The sequence below is a fragment of the Xenia sp. Carnegie-2017 genome, unplaced genomic scaffold (genome assembly GCF_021976095.1).
Source record: "Xenia sp. Carnegie-2017 unplaced genomic scaffold, XeniaSp_v1 HiC_scaffold_25, whole genome shotgun sequence".
NCBI classification, from domain to species: domain Eukaryota; kingdom Metazoa; phylum Cnidaria; class Anthozoa; order Malacalcyonacea; family Xeniidae; genus Xenia; species Xenia sp. Carnegie-2017.
The window spans coordinates 948,400-961,229 of NW_025813488.1; the positions used below are offsets into that span (position 1 = coordinate 948,400).

Genomic DNA, 12,830 nt, shown 5'->3' on the forward strand with positions numbered 1-12,830 from the left:
GCTTTGTCTCTTAGAGCAGTGCACAGACGAAAATATCATGTTACTAGCCCCTTATCACTTTGGCATGTTGATGGCAATCACAAATTGATTAGGTAAGCTACTAAAAAATACCTATTTTGGGGAGTTAATAAATCTCAGTTTTGCATACAAGTGTGCTAGTAGTTTCATATTTTTAGATGGAGATTTGTGACTCATGCAGGAATAGACGGCTATTCACGTTTGCTTATATTTATTCGCTGTAGCACAAACATTCGAGCTGATACTGTTCTAAGCACAACCAACGGATTGAGCGCTTTTGGCAAGATCTTTTTGTTGGTTGTACAAGTCTTTTTTATCATTTATTCTATCATATGGAAAGTAATGGAATAATGGATCCATCAAATGAAGAGCATGTGTTTTCATTGCATTATGTGTTTTGTCCAATTATTAACAGAAAATTGGAAGTTTTCCAGGAAGGTTACAATAGATCTCCCATAAGAACAGAAAGAAATCTATCACCTGAACAGCTATGGATCCAAGGATCCTGCTTAGCCAATAATTCAAATGACCATATACAGCAGGTATTTTTATGCAATAACTCATGAATTTACTTTTAGACTACGCTTTACATTATAATCATCAGACAGGATTCAAAGCTAATTGATGTATGTTAAAAGAAAAATCTAATTTAATGTTCCAATTCACTAAGGTAAACCAAGAATTTCCTCCACCTTTACACAAAATTACGCATGTCATGAAACAGATCAGCAGCAAGTGATTGTTCCAGAAACCAACATTCTATTGAATAAAATAGATCTTGATGAGCTGCAAAGAACCATTAATCTTTTAAGGCCTTCTAATCATAATGGTGCTGACATATATATTGAGGTGCTTCAGTTTGTAAATACCAGACTGCACCACGAAGACGAGTGACATTGTGAACTCACAAAACATGAAAAGATTTGCCCCTAGGAATGGACAGGTATTAAAGTATTAATGTAACTAGCACCTCAAACAGTCAAACAGTTAAGTTTTTTTGGAGAAAGCAAAGGTCCAATTTAAAAGCAAGAAAATAATAGTGACATTGATATTGTTCAAACAGATAAAGTTGCTGCTGCTCCAACATATAATGTATAATCAGTTGTGGTGCAAATATTAAAAAGCAAACCATATTCACACGAAAAACACATACATAAACTGACTACAACCAGTTACAACCTTCCCTGCATCTTTCTACCAAAACACTTACCACTAGTTGTCCAATCAATTAGATCAATGTATTGTTTCAAAAAAAAAAATCAGTTGAGTACAATGAAGGCCTTCTTCTTCTTCAATTTCAATAATTCTTTTTAAGTCGTCTTTATTAATAAGAGAAGCAGTTGATTGTGGTAAAAGTTGTGGTTGAACAACATCTTTATGTTTCTTCAGAAAATCAACCAGTCCAAACTCATTCATTCCATCAGCTAGATCTTGCAACTATGATTTTCTACAGGTAATGACAGCATGTAACATGATTTACTGGGCAATAAAATGACGATTTGCACCAGAGAATGATGTATCTAAAATTGAAGCTTCATCTCTGTAATGAGTTAAAACATCTTTCAATGCAGTTCCAGGAGCTTCATCTTAGCCAAGGCTGTTCAACTATGTCATAAAACACATTAGCTCAAAAAAAATACTAAGAGCAATGCTCAGGTGCAATAAAACTTTTCAAAACTCGTTCAATGCAATCCTCAGGTCAATGTCAGGTATATCCAAAACTTCTATTAAAGGAGTCTCATCTTTGTCACATACAAATAATCAACAAATATTTTAGAAATTGCAAATAGTGGTGATCCAACATGTAGGAAATAATGTGCAATCATTCTTCCAATGCACTTATAGAAGCATGTACTTCTAAATAATGAGTTGGCTACAGGAACTTTATGGTCATTTTCTCCTTTAGGGTGTCATTTTGGGCCTTCTTCACCATCCAGTGGAAAACCATGAGGAATCATTTCTCATTACTAGGCTGGAAAATTCTTGCATAGGACCACTGCCAACTGAAGTTCTGTTTTCAAACTTCACACTGAACCGAGCACACAACTTTACTACTGTGGATTTTTGTAAATTCTCAAAATGTTATTGGCAAAGTCACTGCCATGGTTGACATAAACTCAAAAAACTGGACTGTCAGTAATAATTGTAGCATCTCGATACTTCAATGCGTCTTCTTTTTGTTCTTAAATAGAAAAACCAGTCAAATGATTATTGTAGTACAATGAAGTAAACCTAGACTAGCATCGTTTCAATATCGGCTAACTTCTACACCTAAATACAACATGCAAAAATCACACAATAAGCATGTTCAACTTTATTCATATTGAGACTAAATTGAGCTGCATAAGCATATTGCCAGTTAAAACAACAAGCTATAAATCATGCATGAAGCAGCATCATTTTTAAGCAATCAAGAAAACTATGTCAAATCATTTACAACTCGTTTCTTTTGAAAATAACAAGATAAATGCTGCAATTATGATGCATTTATGAGTGCTTTACTAGCATGTATGTACTCTTACATTTTTGTACCTTCTTGCAGAAGAACTGCTGTTGCCTGTTGAAGATTTTCTGAATCTGAGTCTGCGCTATCAACAGCACCATAATTAGGCATGTCCTCTTTAAGTAATATTCCTTTGCCTTTATAATTGAAGTTACATGTATAAACACATTAATTCATTCATTATCTGGAGGTAGTTATTAAAAAAAGGAAAAATAAAATATTTGTCTTTTCACACCGCCATTCTGCCTTAATGGAGTCTATGCTACGACCAAAATATATTGATAATCCCATACATGGAACTTGATATAATGATGTAAGTACTTACTGTGATCCAACAATGATGAAACTGCCACTTCAATGTCTCTCTCACAAACTCTTACAGCTTCTTCTATGGCAGTATCATGAAGGTCAGGAAACATTTCATGCAGTTCAGACATTATTGGAGTTCCAGAAAAACTTGCCGGATAAAAAATTATTCATTCAATTTTCAAAATAAGTACGTGAAAAAAAAACAGTGTGACATTTCACAGTAAATGTGTAATAGGAATTAATGCAAGCTTATAGCATACATTGATCATGACCTTCTTAAATTGTTTATGGTGATTATCCATTCCACATTCAACCATATGATTCCTGATTGAGTTCATTGAAATCTGCACTGAGCAATTTAAGCATTTCACTGTTGGTGCAATAGATATATCCTAGCAAAAACAATGTATGTATATCTATAAAATTTCTTGTATAATAATTTATCCCTTAAATTACTCAAAGCAATGAAAACAGTACCTTGTTTTCTGGAGCACCTCCTGCAAGAGCATGATCATCCGTTTCCAAGGATGAAGAATCTAGATCAGCTTGAACTGGTCTAATATATGCAATTGCCTGCCCTAGGCCAGAACTATCACGAAGAAAGTGGACAGAATATCCAGTGGCGTAGCTAGAGGTCATGCTTGTCATGCTGAGCATGACTTACTTTTTCGGCAATTTTGATTTTTTTCGATAATTAATTCTTTGATTTGTCTGTAAGACGTAGCTTTTGGTTTGCAGGCTTTTACAATAAAGTGCATGGAAGAAATGCGCTTGAGTTTTTGGACTACGCGTTGTGTTCATTGAGTTCTATAATAACTGGAGCGGCTATCTCAAGCGCGGCCTTAGATATCTGATGATGCCAAAAAAATGGCGGATTTCGTCCGCTGCCGCTGAGATTTACCGAAATCGACCGCTTTTCCGAAAATTTCACAATTTCCCACTCCCTCCTGAGGAAAGAGTGAAAAAAATGTATGTGTGTATTTGGGATTCGGCAAGCAATTTTTTGATGAAAATCACGATAAAAACCTACAATTCGTAACAGCGAGTCAACCTAGCTTTCCAGTTATCGGCTCCTACGAGGATGTATTTATAACTATTGATGAAAGAGCTATATGTCGGCTACACATCTATGAATGCAGATATGCGTCGTTTTCTTACCAGCGTCAAACTTGTTTGATCGATTAAACTCTTTAGTCTATACAAAAAAGTATATCATAGTTCATCTCCACGGTTCACGAGAGAGAAGTTAGCTTATTTGTTATCATTGCTATTTTGCTTCTTTTCATGCAATGGGCAATGGCTTTTTTCGCCACAATTGTAGGATTTTTACTTGTTTCTTTAAAAAAGTACATATTAAATCTCTGGATATTTACGGATTTTCTGTAATTGAGTTTCATATGAAATTTCAAAAAGACTCAAGTCTGCATAGGTTTGTAAATAATATTGTATAGAAATTACTTTTAAGTAACCTTTTGTGATGTTCTGAAGTGCAACTGCATCAAATACTTGTAAAGTTGTAACATTTTGATTTTGTTGTATTGATATATAAATTGGGCAAAATGCAAATAATCATCAAAACACTTATGCTTCCAATGGTGTTTATAATTCATTTTTAGTTTTAATACTTCTACCTTCTTTTTCACTTTTTGTTTTTCCTATATTTGCAATATAAGTGCACAATTTGAATGATTAACACAGTTTTCACTTCAATAATAAATTTCATAAGCAGTTGGTAGTGCATTTTGTTCTCTGAGTATCCACATTTGTGCTTCTTCATACATGAATGATGAAATGCATATGATAGGCTCATAGCAAGGCAATAAAAGGCAAAGCTTAAAAAGCTTTCTAGAAATTATAAAAGTTATTGATTATATTACCTCTATATCATCAATCTCATGAAAAGAAATAAGAAGAAAAAATTTTTGTAGAAAAGCTTTGAAAGTGAAAAACATTTATTTAAAAAAGCAATGATGCATATGATAAATCTCCATTCTGTACTCTAATAGGTAAATAAGCTCAAACTGTTTCTTAAAGAAATATAAGAAATATATAAGAAATATACAGTACAGTAATTTTAAAGGTTTCATCACTGAATCTTTAATGCTTCAGTATAGTGCATTAGATATTAGTAACATTTAAACAACACTCAACTAAAATATTTTGATAAAGATATGACATGATTTAAACATTGTTATATAAAACCCAATGGCTTATACAGTTTGATGCTTCACATCTGCATCGAGTCATCATCAATCTCAGTACAAATGTTTACATAGACACAAACTTTATGGCTTCCATTTTATATGTTGTGAATTGACATTTAATTAAGCATCAAAACACACACAACCTTCTTGCCATCTTTTTTTGGTTCATGAACTTTAACTTCAAAGCATTCAAGGCATCATTAGTGAATCCATTGTCTCCATCCATAGAATTTGACCATGATCAAATTAAATAACTCTGGATAAGGAAGACAATAAATCAATTATCTTTACAGTATCATTTTTTAAGACTCTGCCTGGTCAATAACATCTTCCAGTCATCTTTACTCCTTGGTCTTCCTGCATGTTGTCAGCAAATAGAACATAACAAGCTTGCTCCAAATCATGGGTACTGTTGGGGCTGATCATTTCTTTTGATACTTTCACAGAGCAAAATGTGTGCAGGGTCTTTTTGCTTTAGGAAACTATTTTGCAAATAGATAAAAATTTACGATTTCATGCATTAACAAATGACAGAAAAAGTATGCAGAATTTTATAGACAAAACAGGAAAACATCAGTATGTTTATGTTCAAGTCAATTTAAAAATACGATCTTTAATATGTATTTTATGGCTTTTCAAGTGCATGTATAATTGCTTTTCAATCGTTGACAGACTAACAAAACAAACAACTACCTCACCTGTGAGAAGCGATATTTCCTTTTGTGGAAACTACGATATCCAACAATTGAACGATTGAAGTGTTGGCATTATAAAAGAAATGCCAAAGAATCGTCACAGAATATGGAACTAACGATATCCATATTCTGTGATATCTTGTTTTGAAAATTTTTATAATTTACTATAGACAATTGTGGGAGGTCGAGAATATTATTTTTCTGCAAAGGATCATTTCAGCGGAAATATTACGTCTGTTGGCCGCCATTTTTTTGGCATCCTCGCCCCAGTAAAGTTAGCCGTTCCAGTTATTATCATTGAGCTCTATAAAACCTGGAGGGGCAAAGGGGCCTGGACCCCGTGGTCAAAAACATGGCGGTAATGGCGGATTTTGGTGGTCAAATCACTTTAAAATTTTTTTCAATATTCACTCTCCTGATTTCTAATACTGTTTGTATGAACGAAAACAAGTGAGAAAAAACAATTACGATACCGACAGCATATCATGTGAAAATAATGCTTCAGCATTGCGAAAACAAATACAGACACACATCAAAATAAAGAAGATCGACGGTAGAGAAACGTATATTTTGGATGTAATAGGTTATTTTATGACATTTTAGCCTTTAAAGTGAAAATCAAACGGCATTCTTTACTAGACCTGTCAATCTCTACAAACTTATACATTATTTCATGCTTTTGTGTGTTTGACTGTTTGTAAACAGTTTTGTGCACCTATTTTTCTTGCTTCAAAATGGATAAATCTGTGTAAAATGCTCCTAGGAAGCGAGAAAATGTTTGCTTCAGTCCTACGACATAAGTCAACTGAAAATTTACCATGGATAAGTATCATAAGTGTATTGTCATTACCTGATAAATCTACTGAAAACTCATAAAGAAAGTATGTTGAACTAGAAGAGCTACAAAAAGAAAAAATTCAAAACACCATGACACTGTTGCTTGGTAATTTGTATTTTGTAAACAGCTTGGCAGAATCTTGATCTATTACTGAACAGAACTACATTAATTTTCCATTGAAATTACAAACTTGAAACTAAAGTGCATTGGTTTCTCTGACAAAAAACACTGTCTATTGCTGCATGAAGGCAAAATAGTTATTTGATGTGTAGGCGAAGAAATTTATCAAGTTCTATAGATATTATTGTGCATTACTTACAGTTTTTTGGAATTATGTAATATATGTCATGAACAAGATATAATTTTTCAAAAATGCTAACCCTTCTGAGCACTACTACTTGTTTTGCTTAAACAACTTACAGCTACCAATACTAATTATTTATATGTACAAACTAACATTTGGGAATTAAATGATAAACAACTTGTTAAATCTTTGTATTTTACATCAAGCCTTTGAATTAGTTCCTTTATCTCTTGGTAAAAATATTAATGAAAGACTTACAAATCAAGTTTCTCGAAAAATATTTTGTACAAAGAAACAAATAATTGAAAGGTCACATGTTGAAGACAGACTTCTTTGACTAGGTTGTTTGACCATGAGCAAATTTAAATTTGTTTACAATTTGTTTAGAGAATTTTTTATTGATTTCTACTAATTCTTCATAAGACACAAAGAATTTCTTCCATCTATTTTGCTTCTACATTCAACTTCATTGTAATCCAATGCATCCATGTGAATTTGTGGATCACCTGGAATCATACTCAAGTATGGATTTGATAGATGAGACATAATATGTTTAATTTTTTCATGCATAAATGATATAATCATAAGCTACTGTTGAACAAAATTTCAAGGTAGAAACAAATCTTAGCACATTATTCAACACACTACTTTTTATCTTGGTTTTGAAGTAGTAACCTGTTTACTATAACAATAAATACTTCATTTACAGAAACGCTAAGTAGTTTTTAATACTGTTTTGCATAAACCAACTTTCCAATCCCATTACAATTGTCTACACTATACAGTCAGTCAAATTGAGCAGGCAAACAGTTTAAAAGTTATTTTTATTATACAACATATACCATAGTTCTCATTAATTTTGCATGGCACTGCATTCAATTTCAACACAACTCTGTTGTAAACTTTCCTCATCTTTCAAAAAACATGAACAAATTATGCCCCATTTTTGGGAGGTAAACTCAATTCAAATCAGGAGAGTTTAGCTTGATGCCTTGATCATGATACAAGATGGATGCAAAACTCGATAAAATTGACAGCTTCGCCACGTTCATGAGCGATTAATGAAGAACAAACAGACTGGACCAAATAACTTTAAATTAAAACTTAGTAGTAGAAACACTCTTCACGTATCGTGTTAAAAACAAAATAGTAAAACTAATACTGTGCTACTTACCGGAGTCAAGAAATGTTCCTTTTCTTTCGCTATTTTGCAAACCTAAACTGCCATTTAATAAATAAAGTTTTAAAGTGTTTATGTTAGAAAATAAATAGTTTTGATATTTTCTATACTCCCTATCAGTGTGGCAAATCAGGGTGCGACAAAATTTTATTTCATGAGCCCGCGTCTCTCCGCTGACTTTGACCACCAAAATCCGCCATGTTTTTGACCACGCGGCCGCGCGCTAATAATTTATACTAATTTTGTTGACGTTTCCCCTCCAGTTATTATAGAACTCAATGGTTATTATAGAACTCAATGGTTGTGTTACGCAAAAAAGCCCGCAATTAGGGAAAACCTTAGCCACCTGAGCGCTGGATACGTTGCTATTGACATTGCTTGAGTTCTTCAGCTTTACACTCTTTCGAAAAATATGCTTCTTTGATTGGTCATTAGCTAAGTTCTGCATACTTCCGCCAAAGTCATGCGGAAGTCATGCCATGAACTCATCGCAGGAGTTTGATTGTTTGACGATACGCCAATATATGACTTGCAATTACTTGATTGTTTATCTCGGTCATGGAAGGAGTTGAGCGTATCAACCGATGATTTCTCTTTTCCCCTTTGATGGTCAGGATATAGTAGCAGAGTTGGTAGAGAGATCGTTTTCCTCACGGTTTAGTGGCAGAAACAAATAGCGCCGCATAGGCCGATACCGAAGCTTACACTAAAGACGCAAATGATAGGGAGCTTTCAAGAAAGTTATGGTTTCAATCTGCCAGTGTGTGAGGAAGAATAGATTGTTTTGTTGGAAGAAGTTGTTTCATTCTTTCCCTTTAGAAAGTCTCCATGGGCTTCAAATACACACATGGTAGTTTTAGTGGTGACAGCATGGGAAACACGAGAAAACAAAATCTCACATGGAGGCATACAAACAGGAGGCATTGATTTGAGGGGAGGTGTTGATGTTTGCTTTCGAGAGTTCTCGGGAAGAGAAGCTATAGTAGAGAGGAATGAGAGGTAAGCAAAACAGAGAGATGCTAAAAATATTAGAGGCAGTTTTATATCTGCCAAACAGGAATTAGCATTTAGAGGACATGATGAGAGCAGGGCTAGTCTTAACCAGGGTAATTATAGAGAATTACTAAAATGCTTTGGAAAATTGGATTCTGTTTTTGACCGTCGTTTGCAAGGTAGACTGCAAGGTACAGAGAGAGTGGATGAAGGTGGAGTTTTTACTGGGGTTTCAGCTGATGTCCAAAATGATTTAATTGGAGGTATTGACTCAGTCATTCAGGATGAGATTGATGATGAACAAAGAGTGTCAGTTTTTAGCATCTGCTGATAAAACAACTGATGTTACAGCAAAAGCACAACTCAGTGCCATTATTCGACTGGATAAAGGGAGTGAAATTGTGAAGATTTTTTAAAAATAGAAACAAGAACAACTGGTGCACAAGGTATTAGTGATATGAAGTTAAAGTGGAATTTAGGAGAGATATGGAGAGGCTGTAATACCTAAATTAGTGATGCAGACTTATGATGGGGCATCTGTGATGAGGTCAACAAATGGTTTACAGGCAATTTAAGACAGTGTACCCCTATGTTTATTTTTCACATTGTGCAGCACATAGGCTTAATTTGGTTTTATGTCAATCTGCTTTGAAAATTAAAGAAGGTGAAAATATTTTTGCTAATGTTTCTGCATTTTCCACCTACAAATTCAGTCCCATGAAGAAAATCCCATTTGAACTCTCATGGGTTGATATACCTGCTCCAGGGAAACTAGGTGGTATTTCAAATTTGAGCTGTTAATCCTGCTTTCTATTTTTAATTACTGATACACTAGTAGAAAGCCTTTACAGAGATAAGTGAAAATCCTTGGAAATGAACTGATGAAACAAGTACAGGTACTGATGGCCTCCTCACTACCTTGAATCATTTTCTTTTTGTTTCCTTTTACTGCTACTACCAAATCTCGGAGAGATCAGCCATTCTATGATATTCTACAAAATAGGTCTACTGATTAGCCATTTGGCATGAGAAAATTGAAGAATTTGGTAATTTTCTAATTTCCCTCATGATACAGACAGCTTTTGAAATTTGTTATTCTGCAACTGAAAGTAAAACTGGTCCTCCATCGAAAATCTGAGATAAATATAAATTTTAAACAGCTCTATTACGAAGAATATTGATGTAACAAATATGCTTAAGGAAAGATTCACGGATGCGGAGAGCTTTTCATTTCTTGACTTAGTCAATCCTAAACTTTTGTGCAGTGGAAACAGCTATTCTAAATGAAAAAATTCAACAACTATCAGCAAAATATAGTCCTCTTTAATATACCTAGGCTTCAGAAGTCCTTTTTGTACCAAGATAAAGATTTTTTAAAAGATAACTCACGCTAGATTATTGAAATACATTTATCACATTGGTATTCACCAGTGTATACCCAAATTTGTTAAATTATTGAAACTTAACGCTGTTATTACCCCGTTCCTAGTGCTTCAATGAAAGATCGTTTTCATGTTTAAATAGGGTGAAAACTTTTTAAGGAATTCAATGGGATGAACGCCTTGGCTCATTATGCAGAATTTCAATTCATAAAGATATTTTAAAAGCAAAAGACGATCAAAAGCAATTACATGCAGCCATCCTGATAAGTTTATTAAAAACCTCGCAGACTAAATTCCTAACACAAATGAGTCTGCATGGCTCATTTTTCACTCTCTTAATGCCCTTTTAACAAACCAAAACAAATCTTTGAAAATGTATGTTTTTGATAATTAGTTATTGCACTTGATATAACCATTTGTGTCCTCTGAAGCAGATCAGCAATAATCACTAAACCAAATAAACTGCGCTTAAAAAATGTGCTCGATAAAGGTTAAACTTTTCTGGAAAAATTGTGAAATGGTTTTAAAGGGTTGGAAAAGACCGATAAGATGAGAATTGAGCATTTTCATTCTTTAAAATGTCCCAGATGGTCTCCCATTTCTAACCAAATTCCTCTTTCAACGCCTGAGGTGTGAGGGCGAGAATCTGGCGCCTAAAACCAGACTGCTCATTAAAAGGCTCTAATGAGGGCTGTCTATGTCGGAATCACATTTTATACTTCCAGTGGATGTGTTGTGTGTTTCCTAGGCATGCTGATGAGCCCTGACATAGGGCGAAACAGTCCAAGACTGAAGGATATTTGAATAAACAAATTCTTGGTTGTACGAGGCGTGACGTTCCATGTTATAGCTTCATGAAATAAAACCAAAAAAGCGTTTTCCGGAGTTTAAGGCATTTAATTTTCCAAATTTTTGACGCTCGGCGCCAACCATGGTAGCGCCTCGTGGGCTGTGCACTAGCGTATCGAGCATGACCTCATTCCTTCAGCCATACACAGGGTATCCAATATTTGGTGGAGGGGTAATAAGATAAATCTTTGGGTGATAAACCACTCCTTAATATCGCAAAACCACCGCCTGATAGCAGCCGGGGATAGATCTCTTCTAATTTTGCCTTCACTTTGGATGCACTTGAATCTTTATGGAAAGTAATACGTCTTCGTCCAAGACCAGCTTTTTGTAATTTAATTTCTTCCATTCTAGTAGGCACACAATCTTGCTCATGGTTTGCCAGGCAAAAAAATTGTGAGTCAAAGTTTCTTGTGGTTTATAACACCGCCCTTGTTGTCCCCACGAATTAAGATCGACCACGTTATGCTGGTGTCTGAGAAAACATCTTTCCATTGTTAGCTCGATTATACGCTGCAAACAACCGCCTAAACTCCTGCTCTCTTATCGAACAAGATGATCTTGATGTGGAAGCTTGAGATGACGAAGCCTGATGTTGTTCTTGCAATGTGCTGTCTAGTGTTGACGATTGGACACGTTGAGCAGCTCCATGATCGGCAAGATTACCATCTTGATCAGTCGATGAAGATCAAGACTTGCTGATCCAGAAGAGTCTGGATTCAGTAAATTTGCTGCTCGGCGAAGTAAAGCTGCCTCTCGATTTTTCGCTCCATTATTATCCCCCATACCAAAAAAATCGTTTCTCTTGTACAGAATACAAAAGTTGCTTCGAAGGACAAAGATAGTTATAGTTATTGCATAAAATATTGCAACAGTATAATTTATCTATATTAACAATTTTTGGCGGTAAATAATTATAAATAAATTATATGTGATCGAGTAAAATTTGATGTTTTGCGAGGGTTAGCACTATTTTCCACCCAGCAAACCGCCCTTTACTTTACACAATCGGAAATAAATTAAAGATATCGGCTAATGGAAAGAATCAAAGCAGAAACTATTGCATGATGGTTAGGAGAAAGAGATGGCGAGTATTTTATATTTTATAATGCAGTTTTATATAACATATGAAAATATTTACAGATATAAAGTTGCAGTATAAATTTTCATACAACCACCTTTTGTTATAAAGCTATAATCCAGGCTGGAAAATATAGTCGTTTTCGACGATTGTGTAAATATTATATAAAATATTATATTATGTAAAATATTAGATGTATGCAAATATTATATTTCAGAGTAAAGGGCGGTTTGCTGGGTGGAAAATGGTGCTAACCACTCATAAATATCAAATTCTCGATCACATATAATTATTTACACAATCTAATATTTTACACAATATAATATTTTTATATAATATTTTACATCAATCGTCGAAAAACGACATATTTTCCAGCCTGAATTATAAGTTTATAACTTAAGGTGGTTGTCGAAAATTCCTACACCAACATTTATCTGTAAATATTTTCATATGTTGATATTAAAAACTGTATTA

At 34.2% G+C, this 12,830-nt stretch overlaps 1 long non-coding RNA gene across 1 annotated transcript; it reads right to left on the reverse strand.

Annotated features, from left to right (window-relative positions):
* Positions 1 to 2,550: 2,550 nt before the first annotated feature.
* LOC124453172 lies at positions 2,551 to 3,287 on the reverse strand. The gene is made up of 2 exons (XR_006951013.1): positions 2,847 to 3,287; positions 2,551 to 2,658 (listed from the first exon to the last, which is right to left on the reverse strand). It is a non-coding gene; the product is annotated as an uncharacterized LOC124453172 (long non-coding RNA).
* Positions 3,288 to 12,830: the final 9,543 nt, after the last annotated feature.